This window comes from Passer domesticus, chromosome 1 (genome assembly GCF_036417665.1).
Source record: "Passer domesticus isolate bPasDom1 chromosome 1, bPasDom1.hap1, whole genome shotgun sequence".
Lineage (NCBI taxonomy): Eukaryota > Metazoa > Chordata > Aves > Passeriformes > Passeridae > Passer > Passer domesticus.
The window spans coordinates 119,780,926-119,802,281 of NC_087474.1; the positions used below are offsets into that span (position 1 = coordinate 119,780,926).

General features: G+C 41.2%; 1 pseudogene; it reads left to right on the forward strand.

Moving 5' to 3' along the window:
- The first annotated feature begins 345 nt into the window (after positions 1–345).
- Positions 346–21,356, forward strand: part of LOC135303091 (chloride channel protein B-like) — an 87,078-nt pseudogene continuing 66,067 nt past the window's right edge.

Here is a 21,356-nt window from a genome sequence, read left to right on the forward strand (position 1 = left end):
CTATATCCTGACATGGATGTACCCCCTGCCCTGGGCAGTATTTTCTTCATGACCGTGTGTTACTACATTTGGGAATGTGAGTAGTGGGCAACAAGCAAACTTTCAGCATTGCAAAACCATAGGTTCAAAAGGCTGTTTTGGGTAATTTGTATGTGACTTTTTTCTTTTCTCTTGCCTTTTAGTACTCACTGATTCACAACCAGGAGCTATTTAAGTTTCTTCATTGCCTGGACAAGAGGAGGCTTTGGGGTGACCCAGTTGTGGCCTTCCAGTACCTGAGGGGAGCCTACAGGAGAGAGGGAGAGAGACTATTGACAAGGGCAGGTAGTGACATGACAAGGGGGAATGGCTTCAAATTGTCAGAGAGTAGGTTTAGATTGGATATTAAGCCAAAATTTTTCACTGTGAGGGTGGTAAGGCACTGGAACATTGCCCAGAGAAGCTGTAGATGCCCCATCCATGGAAGTGCTCGAGGCCAGGTTGGATGGGCTCTGAGCAAGCTGGTCTAGTAGAGGGTGTTGCTGTGCAAGGCAGAGGGATTGGCAGTAGATGATCTTTAAGGTCCCTTCCAACCCAAACCATTCTGTCGTTCTGTGATTGTATAATTATTTGAGATGAGACCTTGCCAGATTGGTCCAAATTCCAGTTGGTGGAAAACAGCAGAAATCCTTTTGTACTCTTTCTTTGGTATACCGAGGTCATGCCTTGGAAGTGGCAAACTTACAGCATGCTGCTGATTTTGATTTACAGTGAACATTTGATGTGCATCGAGTCTTTTGCTCCTCTCCAAGCTGCCAACTTGCACACTGCCTTGGGTAAAGCATCCAAGCTGTAGTACCTTTGGTAGACAGAACACCTGCTAGCCCATGAAAATCTGGATTATTTGTCTTCACACAAAAAGATTTATAAGAGGTGGCTACAAGAGAAAACATACAGGTAAACTTACCTCAAATAGTGTTAAATTGCCTCAAATTATGTGTAATTTGGGCACTCCAGGGATATGCTTCTGACAGCAGAAGGAATTAAGAAAAAGTTATTTATTGTTTCTGTGTACAGGAAAATATTTTGAATGTAGAAAGGGGTCAAGGGATTAAAAACATATTTTGTAAGTGTTTATGTCTTTGCTCTTCACTATTTACTGAATATGCAAAAAAGAATTAAATTATTAACTTCTCAATGTATACAACTTAAAAGGAAGAGACTTTGCAGAAGTTTGGGTAAATGTTCTCTTACTGAGACTTCTTGAAATTAATTATAGTTAATTTTTAAATTACAATTAACTTTTATAATTACTATTCAAAGTAATTAATTTTAATTTTTTTTTTCTCACAGCATAATCTGCAGGAATCATGGTGTTTGAATCTCAGTAGGCCTGCTCTAGTCCTAGGTGATATTTAAAATAAATCTGTCGTTATTACTGGAGCACATTATTATTAGAAGTGTAAGTTTAGGAAAGATGGAAACTGGAGGTAAAAGTTTGCACATTTACATGATGGGTACTCAGTGCATTATTGCAGTCGAAGGAAACAGGGATTACTTTGAAATGTGTTCCAAGTGCTCTACCAAATGTTTAATTACTGGGTCATATAATTGATTTTGATATGACATCAAGCATTCAAATCAGAGATCAGACTGCATTGGTAATTCTCTATTAAAAAAACCCAAATAAATCCAAAACCAAAAAATCCAACTGTGTTCCTTACCCAAATGAAAATGGCTTTCACCTGAAGGTAAATCTTAGTTGAGTGTACACTTTTAAAAGAGGTATTGGCAAGAGAAGCCTGTTGTTCAGGCAGTCACAGGTAATATTCAAAATGCTCTGAAAATGGAATTTGTGTCTTTGTGAGAGGCAGCATGACAAATAATCCTGTTTTATGGTCTGAGAGGTAACTCTGTCTTCCTGTTCGTAGAAAAGAGTGGGATGATGGCTGCTGATGGGGCTAATCAGAACAGCAGTGGGGGTGCTGGGGATTTTGATTTGTCAGATAATTAAGTCTCTCATCAAATGGAAATGGAACCTGGTGGAAAATTACCTGGAGGTGAGCAAGAGAAAGTCAGAGTGACATTTTCTGTGTTAGTTTGTTAGAATATGCACAGGGTCAAGTTTCAACAGCCTGAAGGTGCTGCCTGTGGAGGTGAGAGTGGAGATCAGATCCCCTTGTGATCCTTTGTGTACACACACATTGGTGTCCTTTGCTACAGCTTGGCCTATAGTAAAGTATAATATCTGATTTTGTTCTTGTTGTGGGATTGATGAAAGCAGTCTTTGATATACTGTCACCTTCCTCTTCCTCCATGTACACCAAGACATGTGGTGCTTCAGGTCTGGGTGATATCCAAGGGAGGGGATTAACTTTCTTTAAGGTACTTAGTGAGTGTGGACCTGGTGTTAGACATATTATTTCACTCTGTGTCTGGGTCAGCTTTATTTTCAGTAATAGATTACTGTGGAATTATTAATTTGTCCATGATGGCTGTCATTAGCTCTGTGATAATTGGAATGGTGGTGGTAAAAATCACTGAATTGATAAAACCAGTGTAAGTGTTAAGGCATCTCTGACCCTGACTGCTTGCTTTTCCTCACCTGTAGAAAGGAGCAGATGGTAAAATTTTCACTTGGCTTGTGATATCTATGGTAGATGGTATAAATATTGAAGAGTTTCTTGTGAGAAGGGGCTTTTGAGCTTTTGTTCCAGCTGAATCCTGACCAGGCAGGGTCAGGAATCCTGGCAGCTGGTGCTGGGGAGAGCCTGTAAAACCATCACTCCCGGCATGCAGCCAGCAGCCCTTAGTGCAGGAGGAGGCCAGGGGCTGGGCTGGCAGTGCTTTGTGCTCAGCAGCAGTGGCAGGGAGCTGCCAGAGGTGGTGCCCAGCACTCGGCAGAGAAATTACCCCTGACTCCCTGACTCAGCAGAGGCCACAGCCCACTGCAAGCTGCTGAGGAGGGTGCAGCTCTGCAGATCTGGGGCTGGGGATCTCTCCCTGAGGCTGGGGCAAGGCAGATGAGCTCCGTGTCTGCACAGATGTGGTGGGATAGCTAACAGTGCTGTAGCACTGCAGTGGCTGGATAGAGGCTCTGTAGGAAGGCCACACCATAGTGACAAGTGGGAATGGTTGGAGCTCTGCTTTAGGAAGAGGTGAGAGTCAGCTGAGAGCTTGCAGATCAGTGTTAGAGGGCACACCAACACGTGGGGTGGTGTTGTGGATGTCTGCTGTAAACTGTGAGGAATTGGACAAAGCTGTGTTCAGATATTTGGAAGAAGTCTTGTGGTCACTGGCTCAGATCCTTGTGGGAGTCTAGCCAAACATCCCAATGTGTGCTGGAAGGACAACTCATCAGGGCACAAGCAATCCAGGAGGCTTCTGGAGTGCATTGACGACAACTTCCTGATAAAGGTGATCAAGAAGCAGATGAGGGGACATACTCTGCTGGACCTTGTACTTGCAGGGAGGAAAGACTAATCAGGGATGTGAGGGTTGAGGGCAGCAGTAACCATGAGATTGTGTGTGTGGGATCCTGAGATAAGGGGGAAAAGGTGAAGGACTGGACTTCAGGAGAGCACTTTGTTCAGGGATTTGTGTGGAGGAATCCCAGAGGAGATCATCCTGGAGAGCACTGGGGTCCAAGAGGGCTAACTGGTTTTCATTTGTGTTGTGGAGCCATCCATTCCGATGAGCAAATCAAGCAAGATCAAGCATAAATTTACAGTGGCAACAACTTTCCACAATGACATGACTGGAACAGTGGCTGTTCTTTATTTCAGCATTAGCAAGGCTTTTATCACTGTCTCCCATAACAGTCTCATAGACAAACTAATGGTGTATGGATTACATGTTTGGACAGTGAGATGGTTTTACCTGGCAGAACTGCTGAGCTCAAAGCATTATAACAAGTGGCATGAAGTCCAGCCAGAGGCTGGTCCTCAAGGGTCAATCCTGGGGTCAAATGCTGCTAGATATTTTCACTAATGACCTGGATGATGGGGTAATGTTTCGGTGCACCCTCATCAAACTTGCAGGCAAAAGTAAAAATAAAATGAAGCAGTGCTTGATAGACCACGACTGAGGCCAACAGCCTCCTGGGCTGCATTCAGAGTGTTATCAGGAGGCTGAGGGAAGTGATCCTTCCCACCTCTTCAGCTCTTGTGAGGCCACATCTGGAGTACTGGGCCCAATTCTGGGCTCTCTAGTGCAATGGAGACATGGATGTGTCCTCCAGTATTCCGTGGACTCAAGAATGGAATAATACCATCAAATGCTGAAGGACAGATCTCAATCACTTCACAGAAATGCAAGGGAAGAGTTGTTCTGCAGAACAGATGGAAGCTGAATTTACCAAAGGAAATATTAAAAAAAAAGAGAACAAGTTTAGGTTTTCCATGAGGAAAGCATATATAATCCTCTTGGAAAATTATTTCCCTTTTTTTAATATACAAACTACGTGTAAGTTTATAAAATATATAAACAGTGGATAAATACACATGCAAACGTGTATATATGCATTTGTATGTATATACAAGCATGTGTGTATATATACACACTAAAGTATAAGTAAATAATACATAGAAAGAAACCACACTTTGACTCCAGGTCATCACAACAACTGTTACCCACACTCTTGGTCCTGCTCTGTTATAAAATCTGTCCTATTGTATTATTAATACAGAAGGGCAGGAGGTAAGCTCTGACATCAGTACAAACATGGAATTCCTGCCCTGGAAGATCTCCCCATCTGAATACCTCCTTCAGCTGCAGATGAGCAAAACTCTTTTTTTGTGCACTTTGCTGTGCTGTTTGGCCTTGCTTTTACAAAACACTTGATGGGATGTGCTGCTGGGAAGGCTGTAACTCTGTGACCTCAGAAACGCCGGGGATGTGCTTGACCTGCACCCACAGTGTGTCACAGCTGAGCCCTGCAGAGGCAGCAAAGTGCGTGGGAGTTGAGGAGCTCTGGAGACAGCGCGGCCGTGGTCAGCCCAAACACAAATAAACAAACCAACCAAAAACCTGGGCTGACCAAAACATGTGTTTTCAATGTGAGAATGCCCAGTTTGAGAGATGGCCTGCTGGCTAAAATAAAGCAGGAAAGAGCTAGCTTGCTTATAATCTGTCTACTAATAATAGTTGCAAGTTCATTAAGGTAATTACTGATCTAAGACTTTAAAGACTCCATTCAGATGAAATGCCTGAAGACTCTAGAGTGAGGTTTTGTGCTTATTCTTAAAGTACTTGAACCCTGCTTCTGACCTGAAAAGGGCCTTGAGGAGTAGCAATGTTTCCTTTATAGTATTTTTAGAGATGGGAAGGAAGTCCTGGAAAAAACCCCATGACTTGGCTCTGAAAGTCATGATTCACCTTACATTTATTCACTCCCTTCCTTCTGAAGAGCCTGCATTGCTTGTTTTGGTTTTTCTCTGTCCTGTATCTTTCTGCTTGCAGAAATTTGTAGTACAAAAGATGACTGGTCTGTAGATGCTGATGACCAGGCTGTGAGTGCGTCTGTCTGGGCTAGTGGTTCTCTCTGTGGGTTTTGTGCTGGCAAGTGTTAGGTCTCCTATGCAACAAGTCAATAACGTTGTGATAAACCAAATCTCTTACTCTTCCATATGCTTGTTGTTTCAGTATTTTATTAAAATTTTAAAAAAGGCCTCAATTATACAACCCCACTGGGGAGGTCTTTCTTGGCCTTCAGCCTAAACCTGGATTCCACCACCCCCAACTTGTATAGACGTGTCTGGGGTGAAATCAGTGGTGGTGGCGATGCAATTTACACTTAGCATGTGGTGTTTATAAAATAAATACAAGCAGCAGCTGGTATAACTCATGAAAACTCAGTGTTTGGAAGGGGTCTAAGCCAAAGACCATCAGTCCATATAAAAGTTCCTGTTGGTTTTAGACTGATCATTTAAGCTGTGCTATGTGGATATTGCATGTGCCCCAGGTTAGTACTTTATGAGGCACCAAAGCTAAAACATTGAGCCTTTTTGTCATTTACTGTCCTGCTGTGTTCAATTTAATTATAGACAGGCAATTAACAGCATAGGTGAGAGAAAAAATGAGTATTTTACTAGATTTACCCCAAAATCCACCAACAGTAGGAAAAGGGAGTTTGCTGTTACTATACATACAATAACAGAGCAGGTTTAAGGTTTCTAAAGACTGAACTGACTGCACAAATCACAAAGGTTTCCATGTACACCTTGCCCCACAGACAGCCTGTGCAAAGATGAGAGGCTGATGAGCTTCAGGCATCAGGATGGAGGCTGGGGCTTGGGACAGGGACCCTTGTCAGTTGTTTTCCCCTCTCAGCCCCAGTATGTGTATAGCAATACTGTCAGGAGCTTGAACTTTTGTGCATTGCCCGAAGCTATATGGGCATCTGTGTTGGCTGCTAATTCTGGGAAAGTTTGTTTGTGAACAGAGCAAGGTGAGGGTCACACTGAAAAATTGTCCATAGACACGTCTAACACATCAGCATTTAATGATTGTTGACTGTTTCTCTTTTTTCCCCTTTGCAGTTCTTTTGCCAGAAGCTTTGCCGTGGGGCTTGCCAGAAATCATTGGGTATTTTCAATGGCACTTCTATTCAACATCATTTTAACATCAAGACATTTTTAGGAACATTTCTCTCATGCATGCTGGCTGTAGCCTACAGGCTCCTCTGTGAGCCAGAAGGTCCCATGATCCATTTGGGGTGAGAAATAGCAATTCTCAATGTTAAAGCTACCAGGCTGAGGGCAAGGCTTTGCAACATCTGTCTTAGTAGCAGCACTGGCTTAAAAAATACCCTGCACCAGGAGCTTTTTTCACCTGTGCTGTCCCCCATCCCTTTTCCATTAGCACAACTATTTGTGCCTTGCAGGGAAGGAAAGGATTTGTTTAATGTGTGTTTTAAATGCTGACTTGGTTCCTAGTACGATTCCCTGAGTGATGCCCAGCAAGCAGTTATCTGGATAACTGCAGTCAGTTTTGTTTCTGCAAAGCCACACAGCCATGGCCTGCTGGCTGCTTTACATCTCATGTTTTTACCTGTGCAGAGTCTGTATAAAAATAAAGCTGCTGTCAAGTGGTTTCACACAACAGGGACAGTAATTTTAAAGCCACCTGCAGAAGTGCCCTAAGTGGCTGTGCAAGGTGCAGACTGATGTAATCTGTGTGTCCAGCTTGGGAACAGCCACCAGTGCCAGCTGAAGGCAGCTGCAGGAGCCAGGGGCTGCTCTGCAGGTGGCAGATTGCAAGTTGGGTTGGAGCTGCTTGTTTTCCATGCAGTGGTGTTACACTATGCTTGTAGGCTGGGAAAAGCAGAGTTTATGGTCTTTCTGAAGGATAATGTTTTTATGTTGCTTTCTTATGTACAAAGGAAGAGAATCCCCATCACCCTGCTGTTGTCCTTGGCCTTGTGAGGGGGATAGAGGGGGCTTGCCTGGTCCTCCTGTGTAGGTCAGAGAGGATCTTCAAATTTCCTATGTTGCAATACAATCAAACTTAGTAACTGTAGGCCAGATTTTGGGGGTTTTTGTTTGTTTTGGAAAGTGACATAATTTCCTTTATTCATCGTTCAGAGGAGAATCCTGCTGCATTTTATTATCTATCTGGAAGCATATCTTGAATAGAGATGGTAAAATTGGTCTCTGCTAAAAGGGTATAGATTGTTTGTTGGCTGTTTTGCTGTTTTATTTCTGATCCATTTTGGGGTTGGAAAGTATTTATCCTTGAGGTTTGTTCTCCCCTCTTCACCACCCTGACCAAACATGTTCCTCTCCACCAACCATTCACATTTTCTGTTGCTCTGTTGGTTTATCCTTATTTATTTATTTGCACAGAGGTGCAGCACCCCAGGGGATGACTCAGATGTTCAAAAATAGGGGCACATGGTTAGTCAGAGGTGGCCACAAACCTAGACAATGCTTCCCAAGGGTTAGCTCTCCCTTTTGGTTTCTTTTGTTTTCTTTTCTTTCAGACATTTGTCTCCAGGAGCTCAGAGACTGCAGCTGTGATTTCTTTTTTTCCTTCGTGCGGGGTTGGTAACCGTGATTTGTGAGCCAAAGAGTTGAATCATATTTCCATGAATAAAGTCATCACAGTATCAACGTGATGCCTTTTCAAAACATAGGAATTAAGAGCTAGTTTAATTTAATTTAGTTGGAACCCTCCACCATTTTTATTAAACATAAACACAACGTAAGTTGCTAAAAGCCTCTGAGAGATTTATTAAGGGTCCTAATTTAAGTCTTGTAGAAAAGTCTTCCAAGATTATACAATGAATAGATTTTTCATTCCACTAAGGGTTGGGATTTTTTTCCCCCCATTTAAATGTAATTTGAAGTGCTGCCTGGGAACACACTGTAATAATTTAAATCATCACACGTCTTCTGTTAGAAGTAGGGCTGTTCTGGCTGCCGTGGTTGTTAACCTGGGAACAGATGATTGAAATGATGGGCTCTAGTCTGACGTGTCACCACACTTGGGCAGATATTAACATGCAATTCTTCAAAGGCATTTCATGGACTACCATAATCTCTGCAAAAGAGAAATTTAAGTCTCTGATAGTCTCTAGTAGCTTCCTCCTTTATGTCAATGGGACTTTGCATATTTAAAAGACATGTTCAGCATTTTCCATGTTTAAATCTGTTGAAACCAACCTGGCTTTGCTGCTGCATGCTGGCTAAGGCTCTGTCCTCCTCTGCCTTTAACTGATTTATGAATAATTTACCAAGGAGTGCTCTCAATTATGCAACATCACTTTTAGTGCTCTCCTGGGTTGTGGCCTGAGCCAGCTGCAGTCAGACACCATTGGCATCCACCTCCTGATCTTCACCAGCTGATAAGGAAGTGATGGGCAGAGATGTGGGGCTCTGTGAGGGCCACCCTGCCACTGCCCTCCATGCCCCAGGGGTGTCTGGTGAGTGACTGGTGAGCACGTTGCATCTGAGAGCAAAACAGAGATGCTGCACAAGCAATCTTTCTGCTGTTTGTCACTTTGGAATGGGGAAAAAGCCACCCACTCTAATTACAAGAAAGTTGTTTAATTAAAAGAAAGTTCACAAGTTGTTTAATGCATTTATAAAGAATACATTTTTCCATTGCTTTCTGGGCTATATAAGGAAGGAAAAACAGCAGGATTTTTACACATGGACTTCATCCTTAAATTAATGATGCTGTCCCAGGAAAAAAGAGATTATGAGGATTGTCCAGTGTTCACAGGGGGTCTTTGTTTTATTTTTTGAATTTTGAAAAAGTAAATTGTTTGTCACACTTTTTTAGTCTGGCTCTTCTCTGCTCATGTGTCTCCGTGAGATAATGCTGATAAACTCTCTCTTTTGAGCAGTTCTACTGAAATTAATTACATTAGTTTCCAGGAAAAGAAATTGCAACCACTTTATGACTTCTGGATGATATTCATTGTCATGTTAACTTACAAAATTTTGTTTGTTTTTTTTTAAGTAAGGATAAAAGAAAAGAATCCTCTGTTAATTTCCTCAAAAAATACAATTTAAATGAACAGTCACTTGTGACCTATCTGTAGCTTAAAAGTATATCAAAAAGCATCAAAGGGAAGATATGGGATGTCCTTTACCTTTAATATTTCAAGAACAGTAATTTAAAAAAACCTGAGATGTGCTGGTTAAACAAAATGTTACTCATCGGAGAAATCAACAATTGTGGTAAGAAAAGTGAAGAAAGTGTTTGTTTTTCTGTGCAGGATCCAGTTAATGAGAAAGAAGCACTAGCTTGCAGTCAGGAACCATCCTGGGGGAAGCAGGTTGTATGGAACAGAGAGGGCTGCTGGTGAGCAGCAGAGACAAATGTCAGTCTGAGTGAGACTTCACTTCTTTACAACGAGCAGGATGACAAACTCCCACTCTCCTGGTACCTTCTGGTGCTGAACAGGCTGGAGAGATGCACCCACTCCAGGTACAGCCACAGGCAGAGCAGCAGCTCAGCAAGCATTAGGCTGTTGAAGGCACTAAAGGCCTTCCTCCACTGGAGAGCTGAACTGGATGTGTTGGAAGGGTCCAATTTCATTGCTGATACCACTGGTGGGACACGTAGCATGTACAGCTGGCTGGAGCAAGAAGTTGGGGATGTCCTAGGAAAGCTTTCCCAGCTGGTTCTGAGACACCCAGTACCTCCTGAGTTCCCTTCTGCTGGAAACAGCGGCACTGGGGAAGCACCACATGTAAGTAAAAACCCATGCACAAAATTGTCTTAACATTTGTGGGTTGGGAAATCAGTCATGAGGTTACCTGTGTGACTTTACTGGTGGGCTTTGTAAAGGGCTTTGACACAACCTCATTAATTTTTTCCCTTACTTTCTCTCCATTATCCTCACTGCTGCTTGTCCTTGTGCTGATAAAACTTGTGAACACTATAGAAAAGTGAAAAGGGCCTTCAGATTTTCAGAGATGACTCTGATTGTTTTTGGTTTTTTTTTATTCTGAGAATTTGCTGTTTGTTACTATTTAAAATTCTCAAGTGTTTTTTACACTCATTGACTTCAGCTGATACCAAATGCTCAGCGTGTCTACAAATTACCCCAAGGTGTCAGGTAGCACATCCAGAGGATGCAAGTTTAATAAGCTTTTGAGCACTATTGATTAGCTCATTAGATGTATCAGCATCACTCCAGTAACCCTCACAAAGGCTGGACTTGAGTCTGTTTTTCTAAGACAGAATTCAAGCATAATTTTATTTCCTCCTTCTAAAGCCTTTCCTCTGTTTTGCACACTGTGGCCTCCCTTAAAAATGTAAGATTTGTCTCATGCAGGATGTTGTTTTAATAGAACAAAATGGGTGTTTTGGAAAGAAAATTATGTTGTGTGTGTGTAAGCATATAATATAAATTTTTAAGGAAGACTTCCCATTAATGCATTTTTAATAATATTATAATTATTTTCCTTCCTCTTTTTTCTCCTTTTTTTTTTCTTTACTGGAACTGTCTCACAGTGCACATCTCTGCTACTTGAGCCCCTGGTGCTGCTTCCAGCAATGGAGTTGCTCCTTGGGGCACGTGTGGGCTCCACACCTTTACAGGCAGGGGACAAGGTGTATATATTCCATGTGGGTTTCTCAGACATTTACAGTCCGAGGCAGCATGTTGAGCCTTCAGGCTGCAGGACTGTACTCTCATTCTCTAGTGAATCTCAAGCTGCCTCAGCATTTTCTTACTGCAGTATCTCACTCCTGTGAGTGCACTGTTCCAGGGTGGGAAGTGGCACATCTGCCTTGGGCTGTTTGGTGCTACTTCAGCAGCTCACTGTCCCACGATACCCGCGGTACCCAAACAGTGCTAAGGGGCTGAGGATTTTGTCGAGGCAAACATGTCTGAACTCACATCCTAGAGATGCAAGGCAGTGTAATAACCCCATAATACACCAGCAGCTTTGAGAGGAAATTATGGTGGTTTTTGTTTCTCTTTTTTTACCCCTGTTACCCACATTTTGTCTCTTCTGCCTGTTGCAGGCACAATTTCATTACAGCTGGTGCATGAGCAGGCCCAGCTTCGGTATTTTGTGCTGTCATCAGCAGACTCTTCGTAGCCGGAGTGGGACATTGGGCTGGTCTGACAAACCTGCTGCTGCTTAGTGTTCACTTTCACCATTCCTTCTCTTCTCTTCTCTTCTCTTCTCTTCTCTTCTCTTCTCTTCTCTTCTCTTCTCTTCTCTTCTCTTCTCTTCTCTTCTCTTCTCTTCTCTTCTCTTCTCTTCTCTTCTCTTCTCTTCTCGTTTGTTTACAGGGGACATTTTGGATTTTTGCAGCTGAGAAAAAAGTTCTGTTATGGGTATGTACTGTGTGGGTGTGGGAGGAAATAGATGCAGAGGTTTAGGCTTGTTTCTTCCAGTGTTTTTCCTGGGGGAGTACCAGAGAAGGTGGACTGAGAAGAAGGAAAGCTGGGATATGGACAGTTATCAGATCAGTTGGTTATGGAAGCCTTCACACTTTATGTCTGGAAATCACTTAAATACAACACAGAGTGTTTTGTTCTAAATTATAGTGAACAGACAGAGGATCTACTGCTTGCTTATTGGCTATTCATAAGATAATTTTCTGTGTTGGTGCTGGCTAGAAGAAGATACTTTGAAGAAAGGAAAAAGCAGAGGAGCTCTTAAATAAACTGTCCTCCCTTTCTGTAGTTGGTTCAAGCACTCTGTTGTTGTTGGAGGCATTGCTGTACTGTGCCCCTGTTCCTTGGTGCTTACAGATTAAACATTTGAAAATATGCAATCACTGTTTGTTCCCAGTTGCAAAATGGAGGTGACCTTCAGCCTCAGCCACCTTTGCTTTATTCCTTCCAGCATGACACAACCTTTTACCTTACGTCCACCTAAAAGTAGTTGCTTTTATTTTCATGTCTTTCGTTAATTTTTATTGCTCCTGATGATGATGATCCAATAGTGATGTGCAAGTATCAGGATCTTCACTTCTTCCAGCCTAAATACCCTTTGTATTTGACTTGGAGATCAATTAGTGAGCTAGAAAGAAATGCCTTGTATTCTGAATTCTAATCTACTTTTTAGTATAGGTGAATTTCTTCCTAAAGTAATTGCTGAATCTCTTTCATTGACCTCTGAATTTCTTCTGGCTTGTATCCCTCTAGCAATGCAGAAACTAAAGATCATGGCATTTTCCACATGTACCTCAGCTGGGAAATTGGGCAATGTTTCTTGCATGCATGCTCCCTGATATATTTGCTTTCCCACAGGTTTAGCAGGGGAAAGTGGAGAAGACCTTGGGTTTCCACCCAAATCCTTTTTGTGGACTAACCCATAGTACAGGAGCCCAAACAGCTGCAGTTACACACCAAGAGGATGAGAGTTTGTGGCAGAAAGGTGAGGCTACGTGGGCAGGGAAGAGGTCAAGCCTTCTGAAGGCAGATTCATTGTTGAAACCAAAGTATTGTGTAATGAACAGCTGTGTGCACAGGGGAAAGTGGATTCACTTCTGCTGCTATTTTACAATAAGCTTTGCTCTTTTAACACTCAGTTGAGGATGTTTTCTGAAAAGAGCAGTGGATTCTGTCTCCTTCTGTCTTCTCTTAGTGTTACTAGAGGGAAAAGTTAGCTAAAATTATTGACGACATAACTTCTGGCAGGGTTCAGTAAGTTTTTGGCTTTTATTGTGGTACAGATAAGCAGAAACATTTTCATTTCACTGAACATAAGGCTCAGGGGAAATTTTGTTTCTTGCATATTTTATGGCATTAACAAAAAGTTTACAGTGAATAAACTGAGTTGAAAGCTTGTGGGTTATGTTTCTCAAGAAATTATTTGGTTTTTTTAGTTTCATTCAACCTAGCATAATGTTACCAGGGGAATTTATTGTACTCCAGAGCATGAGATTTTCAGGAAACTTCACTTTATTTTTACAAAGACCATAGGATTAATTCTAAAGGTGAAACTTACTCTGTAGGTACCATTTTTTTCTTGATGACTGGCCAAAGCTTGTGGTTTGTGTTACAACAAAAACAAAGAGTATACTGTGCCACCTTCCATTTACAGGCTGTCGAATACTCTCTCGACTTCACCTTTACTGCCACACACATACAGTGTAATGAGCATATTTTACTTGAAAGCAAATATCTCAGTATATCTTTTGCTTAGCAAAAATGGAGGTAGGGATTAAATCCAATAAAATCATGTATGCCTATTTTTAGTTTTAGTGCAGGATTGGAATTAAGTAGAATATAATGCAAGATATTTGGATCCTGAGTAAAACCTGATCTTTTTTCTACTTCGAATAAAGCTTGTTCCTTCTGAATTCCAATACCTTAAATATTAGATCTCTTTAAATCCTTTGGAAAAAGATGGATATTGTTAGAGCTATTGGTAAAAATAGCATTATTAAAGTTTTGCTTAGTACACAGGGTACCTATGCGGGTGATTGTTGTAATCCTGGTTCTAAGGCATGATGTACCTTGAGTCTGTCCCTACTCCCTGTGACTGTACATGCAGGTATTGAGCTTCTGGTGCCTGGGAATGGCTGCTGGCATTCTCCTTCTTCCAGACCCAGGTTTTCTGTCTGCAGCACCCTGTGGACCAGCTCTTAAAGCCTGAATGGATTTCGACCCTGGCATTTCCCTTTTCAGGAAATACAATCCATATTTAATACAGCCACCTGGTGAATTTGTTAAACTCTAGGCTATTTGTAGCAAGAAGAATAAGATTAGTGGCAAGAAGAAAAGGAAGCAGAAAAAGGAATTTGAACAATAAGAGGACCTCATGCTCAAGCAATTTAAGTCAGGCTGATAGCTGACAGTTTGTCCAATCCACTAACCCCAAGATTAGACCAGTTTAGGGTTTTTTGCAGCTAGCTCTTGACATGTGACCTTCCCACATCCTGGCAGGTAGATTTTTATACAGTTTATATCCTAATCATGACAAAAAGCTGTGTAACTCTAAACCTGGGCTAGGGAAATAATATCCTCACAACTTTTAATAGACTGTCACTGACCTCTTGACCCCATTTTGTTGCCTGGAAGATAAAATTAAAACGCGATATTGCTTTCATCCTTGCTGCTTGTTGAGGAGTCAAGCAGAAAATTCAATTACTATTACAGCTGCCAGACTGTGTTCTGTGCCTGTGATTTGTTGTTTTGTGAGTTGTTCTAGCTCAGCATGAACTTCCACAGTTTCACTTAAATAAATTTATTTATAAATTATCTCAATGCACATGGATGCAGATTGACACTTAAAAAATGAACATTCAGCAAAGCTCTGATTCAGCAAAGTCTTTTGAAGTGCTCATTAAAGCCATTCTATTGTGTTATTTAGATGTAACCTGAAGTGCTGAGTGCCAGTGGTAAGTGCAGTACATCATAATTTTCTCCTGTGTGTGCCAACACCAGTGTCTACCTGCTTGGTTCCACCTCTGTGAGGTGTGCAAGAAGAGATCAGCTTTAAATGAATTAGCTGAGTTCTCTAAATCAAAAGGAAATATTTATTTCTTCCATGGAAATTACTTTGAGGTATCAGGTTTTGTGAGAAAGGATGCAATAATTCTTGTCACTGGCAGGATTCTCAGAACAATTTTCTTTCTTTGACTCAGATTAAGAACTTGCTGGATGTGAACATCTTGGCTTTCATTCCAACCATCCTCCTTGGAGTGTTTAGAGGTCGTCCAGGAGATTGCTTTTTTCCCCCAAAATTTAAAAATGAATCAATTACATATGCAGTTCTTTAAATGAATTCCAAAGCTGTCCCTTAGAAAAACAAGCAACCTTTTGGAGACTGTGCTTATCTTTGTAAATAAATAATATGATTCTCTTAATTATATAACATTTATAGAGACTAATGAGGGCAGGTCACAAACTACTGGATGGAAAAATGAATCTGACCTGCTGGTACTGAATAATGTGCAACAGAGTAAAGAAAATGTGGATTTTCAAAATGCATATATGTATTTAATGTTTGTAGGTATGTAAGAATAGAAACAATAGAATAGTGACACATAGCAGTTGTGTTGGTGTGCTTTTGCATTTATTTGCAATCTGTGGAGAGCTTGAATGTCCTGATAAGACATGATGGGACCACTTTACCTTTGGAATTTCCATTTGGCATCATATGCATTTGGGAGAGTCACACCATTGGAAAAGAAAGGGTATAGGCAAAAAGGTTCCCATATTTTGAATATTTTAATGCTTTCCAGTTTTGTGCTTTGGTTATAGCTTAAGCATGTTGTTATGAAGAACATTATGACCTTAACAATCCTACAAACACAGGTTGAGAGAGTTGGGTTTGTTCAGCCTGGAGCAGAGAAGGCTCTGGTGAGGCCTTAGAGTAACTTCCAGTACCTTAAGGGGGCTGCAGAAAGGCCGGAGAGGGACTTTTTACAAGAACACGTAGTGATGGAATGGGGGAAACGGCTTCAAACTTAAAAAGGGCACATTTAAATTCCATATTAGAAGAAATTCTTGGCTGTGAAGGTGGTGAGACACTGAACAAGGTTACTCAGGGAAGTTGTGTATTCCCCATTCCTGGAAGTGCTCAAGGCTAGGTTGGTCTAGTGGAAGGTGTCCCTGCTTATGGCATGGCATTGGAACTAAATGATCTTTCAGGTCCCTTTAATTTCAAATCATTCTATGATTAAATGTGAAGAAAAAAAATCTTCAGAACTTTTCTACTGCACTTTTAGTAAATTGTGCAAATTTTTGATTCTCTGGAAGTTTCTTTAGAAAATACCTACTTGTCAAAAGTTTTCTTTATTTCCATTATTTTTGAGGAATTGTTTCTGAGGAGTTTCCCAGTCTTTTAAAGTGTTAAGATAACCTATCTTTAGGGAAACTGGTGTACACTGAAGCTCCTTTCTTCTGCCCTCTTACAGGCAGACTTGCCAATATGTTTAATGTATGCTGTGTCTGGTTTTTTATATATCATGCTTTCTCTTCTCTCCTTGCTGGAGAGAGGATTGCTCAACTCAAGACCAGTGAGTTATTGAAATGCTCTCCTCCCATCAGCCCAGACATCCCTTCAGCAGCTTCCACTCCGAGCCAGCAAAAATACATAAGTTTCAGGGAAAGGCAATCACCTTGACTTGCATTGACAGCCTGCATGATCCTGGGAGGCAAACAATATTTTGAATATGAGAGAGGAAACTTTTAGAGCTGAAAGTGTAAGTGTATGTAGGTTGAGGCACACAGGCAAGTCTCTGCGAGCTCTCCACAGACTGGTACAGATGCATGTTTCCCAATGGTTTACCTCTCCATAGGGTCAGAAAGAGTGCATTTCATTTAGTTCTTGGAAGTTCTGTGTGTGCTCTGGCAGGCCACCACCTCCTCTGCCTAGTCCTGCTCTTGGTCAGAGCAGCTGTCTGCTGCAGGGTTCTCTGTTGGCACATCAGAGGTGAAATCTGGCCTGGCTAGGAGGAAGAGGAGGAGGAGGAGGAGGAGGGATCCCAGTGAAAGGGCTGTGCTGGAGCAGGCCCGTGCTGATGATGACAGCTGAATTTCAGCTCCTCTTAGTGGTAGGATGCTGGCATTTCTGTTGGCAGCTGTGCTTGCTCACCTTCTACTGAGGGAACACAGCCCGATGAAGCTCACTTCAAGCTTTTTGCTGCCACGTTTGTGAGTGAGTGAGGTCAGTAAGGAAAACAGGATTTCTCAGCTTTAGGAAGAGCCATTCCCCTGCCAGCCTTCTCATGTTATGCTACAGCTTTTCTCCCCTGTCTCTCTACAGGTTCATGGCTTTGTGCTGTTGAGCACTGCAAGGAGATGTCTTAACCAAAATGTAGTTTTCAGTCCAGCAGGCGAGAAGCAGATTCCCATGTGTGACTCCCATTAGTCCTGTGGAAATGCCAAAGACCTCTGTTTGCAAGAGGCTGGGTTTGCAACAATTACCCTTCTAACATTTTGGAGCTGGAGTGCTGGAGTGTTTGTCAGCCATTTCCCCTACCATTGGGAAGCCTTTGGCTTTCTCATGGTACATTACAGAAACCTTGCACAAACTGCTTGAGCACATAAAAACCACTGCTTTTTACTCTCTGGAATAAAAACCAAAAAATATGCATCAACACAAGCCAGTCAGAGCCAGTGTGTCAGAAGACACTACAGAATTGAACGTAAGACCATCTTGCAAAGATTTAGTGCCAGACATAAAGGAAAGACTAAGAAAACTCCTAAGAGTTATTTTATGTTGTTCAAGAAGCAGTGCCTTGCTGACTTCAAAAGTTCATGGAGTGGTTAGCACCTTGCCAGCTCATACCTGAAAATGGGAGAGCAGCATGTGTTTTGTAGGGCTGTGGTGCTTATAAAGCTTTTCTGTATATATATTTTTGCCTTAGTCCTGTGGGTTTGGTTTTTTTTTTTGTTTTTTTTTTTTTTTTTTACGTTAACTTTGTAGCATGAACTCTTATTCATGCTGTTTTTTCCTTTTCTGTTAGCTGTAGAAGATCCTGCTCAGGTCACAGTCCTTATTTTATTATAACTTGGCAGAAAAAGGCAGGAAAGAAACTGTTTGATCTGAGAGAGAACCATGCAACTTTTTTTTTTTTTTTTTTTTTTAATAAACTCACATAATGGGGCAGCTGAAAGAAACTATGTCACAGTGACTTTAACCAAAAATAATCTTGTATAAACCAGTTTGCATTTAAACTTGGAAAGAACCCATCATGGTATCTTCCACACCCACAACATAACCCGGAGTACCATTCCTTTGACTGGAATTGAATATCTAATCTTCAGCCCATAGATTAGACGAAGCTGTCTTCTGAGAGCCCTACTGCCCCTTGGCCTGCATTTGCTTCTCCTCAATTCATCACCTTTCTCTCTGTGAGGAAATCACAATGAAGATAATGTTTTGCCAAGAATCTGGCAGAGCTATCTTTCTTTTTCTATTTTTTTTAAATCACATTGACTAATGCTTCTGTTCCAAAAGCTCAGTGTTTCCATGGGCAGGGTGGACAATTTAGGCATATATGCATATATACTTAATATATAAGCTGTCAAAACTCTAAAGGGATACTTGAGAGGATTATTTTCCTTTCTACCTGGCTGTGAAGAGAGGCTACTACTTTAAATGTGTAGGCTCCAGGCTAGCTGTCCTTCTAGCTCTCTTTGGACTTCAGGGTTTTGGCAAAAAGTTGACCTGGGTTTGAACTGTCCCAGAGTCAAGTTTTCAAAAACAAAACCTGACCTAAGCTTTGTGAAGACTGAACTACTCCCAGTTCCATCTATCTGTTGTAGATGTGCTCTGCCCATAAGCTTGTAATCTTTGAGATACAGGGGAACAAAGGCTTGAGATACAATCGTCTGACAACTTGTCACAACTGCACACAGCTGAATCTCGGCTTGAAGGTTTCCATAAATCTGCTATCTGAGCTGTTTAATAGCTATCCACAGAGGGGATGAAACCTTGTGCTTGGAAAATATATTATTACCCTGGTTGTGTGTTCCTGTAATTTTTCTCCAGATGTCTACTGAAATATTTTCCAAATATCTTTTTATTTTGGGTGTATCTTCAATTTGTATAGAAATGTAAATTAATCTCAATTAAGATAAAACCCTAAGCATTAGTTTTGAATGAAATATAACTGTTATACTGATGATGAAAAATGCAGCACTGAAATGCAATGCAGTCATCTCATGTAAAAACTCCCTTTGCTTTTGCTGAATGCAAAGCAGCCAGTGAAAACCACTTCTGCTGTGCTGTGTTCTATTTCAAACATTTTTGGTTTCATTCATGTTTACTTCAAAATGGGCATGTGGAAAACTAGAAGGACCTGATAAAGTATCTTCAGCCATTTGGCTTGCAAATCTGTGTCTCCACCACGTAGCATATAATTAGCTTTAGACTTTATAGCTGTCTAGTCTTGCTAGGATGTCTAGGAACATTTTCTGTTGATTAATTGAGTATTAATCCTGTCATAACATCCTCATGAGAGAAGGGAAGCAATAAGTTTGCAAGTTAGGAACAAGTCTTTAACTGTTCATGCTGACCAGGAACTTCAAATTTGCATAAATGGGGAGGAATTTAAATTGAAATAATGGACCCTTTCTGACTCACAGCATACATTTAAGTACCGATGGAAAAAAACTTAAGGAAAAACGATCCCGAGTCCCTGCTGTGCACAAGTGGCAGTGTGCAAAGAACTCGGTCTGGCTGCATCTCCACCATCTGCCAGGATGCAGGGTGGGCAGGCTGGCCATGAGTAGAGCATTCCATGTGCTCCAAATCTTCGTGGAGGGACCAGTGCTCTCTGCTGGCCACAGAGTCCAAGGCCAATTACCTGTTGCAACAGTCACATCCCTGAAGTTAGATTGGGTGAATCTCAGCCTTGCTCATTGCTTGTGAGCAAATGAGTGGGATACATGGGAAGGACAAAAGGGCAATTTTCTTGTGGTAAGTGGTGGCATTAGTGGGTTTAGACACTTTTCTTTATTTATTTTGTCCATCCTTACTTCTCACAATGGACTGTTTACTTAATGGCTGCAGGTATGCATGACAACTATTACAGAATGTTCACTGTATTTCCTTCCTTGCACTCTTGTCTTGAGTGTGAGAAATTGCCACATGAGAAACAACTCGGAAACATAAGTGGAGAGGATCACCATGAGCATATCTATGTGAATACAGTTTTTAGCCATTTCTTCCAGTTAGCAGTTACAAAGATTTCAGATGGAAAAAATTCAAAGGTGCGTCAGACCCGAGTATTTAAAATGAATTCATGTAGAGACGAAAGTAACACTTAATCTTTTAATCACTGAAATTTAATCACACTTAAACTTTTCCAGTAAGAGGCATTTTCTGACATGTCAAAATAAGGGGCGGGAGGAAAGGAGAAAGAAGGAAACAAAAGGGAACTAAATATGTAAAAGAACATGAAATGTGGCTGTATGTATCACACTACTTCTTCAATTTGTAATCCTAACTCTGCTTTACAAAATGTAAAGGCCTTGTAGATAGGTATATAAATCTATAGCAGACAGGCTGTGTTTGAGATGGAAATCTAGAACTGGAAACTGATGAAAAATCTTTGTTATCCTCAGCTCCAGTTGGCTGAGGGACATGATTTGATCAGTCCTCTCTGTGAGGACATGAATAGGTAACCCAGAACAAACTGCAATCCAGGAATTTAAAATGGCAAGTATTGTGTTAATAAACAGGCAGGGAATATGTGGCTGAATGGCTTGGGATTTCATGGTTAAACAGCTGAAGAGATCCTTGAATCTGATATAGGCTTTGCAGTACAAGTAAATTTCTTAAGAAATACAGATGAGGAATCCAGAGGAAGTAGAAAAAGACTTACTTAGACTGAGGTTAAATGACAGCTTGATTTCACAGCCATTGCAAATGACCACTGCCATCTTCTAGTTTTGCAAATTCATAAATTTGTAAAATGTATTTATTCATCCTTCCACGTGAGTAGCGTCATATACATGTTGCATAAAACAAACTGTAAATACTGACTGGATTAATTTCATGGTTTAGGAATGGTATTCCCCAATTCAGTACTCCCATTAAAAACTGTGAGCTGCTCCCCTTCCCTCTCTGGTGGGAGAAAAAAGCAGAAATCACACATGGAGATAAGAGCAATTTACTGGAAATAGCACTGAGATAAGGAAACAGTAACAGCAACTATAGTAATAACAAAAATATACAAAGAGAAGGTGATTTACATGCCAAATGCTCATGAAACCCAAGTCAATGAAAAACAATGGTGGACAGACCCTATGCCCTCCATGCTTACTCCTTCTTGGAAGAAAAAGAGCCCCTTTCCCCTGTCCCTGGCTTTTCAGATGTCCCTGATGTAAAATGGTATTGAATTCCACAAGGTCTTTGCCACACCCCATCCCACTGATCTGGGCCAGAACCAGGACAATTCTAAACAGCTTATATATACTTATGTAAACTTTTATATATATA